The sequence below is a fragment of the Tarenaya hassleriana genome, unplaced genomic scaffold, assembly GCF_000463585.1.
Source record: "Tarenaya hassleriana unplaced genomic scaffold, ASM46358v1 Cleome18, whole genome shotgun sequence".
Classification (NCBI taxonomy): Eukaryota; Viridiplantae; Streptophyta; class Magnoliopsida; order Brassicales; family Cleomaceae; genus Tarenaya; species Tarenaya hassleriana.
Window position 1 is genome coordinate 28,986 of NW_010965216.1, and position 208 is coordinate 29,193.

A 208-nucleotide genomic window follows, 5' to 3' on the forward strand; every position below is an offset into this window, starting at 1 on the left:
TACACGACGATTGGGACCCCGAACATGCTCCACAAGTGGAACTAAAGCCCTTACCCCAAGAAAAACACCCTCAATGAGTTTCTAAGTGAGCTAGGATCCATATTTCACATGCTTCTGAGCCAGCTAGGGCATGACGCTCAAAACCATGCTATTTAGGTAGACAACACATTGTCAATCACATCCTATGTGATTCCTAGATGAGTATGGG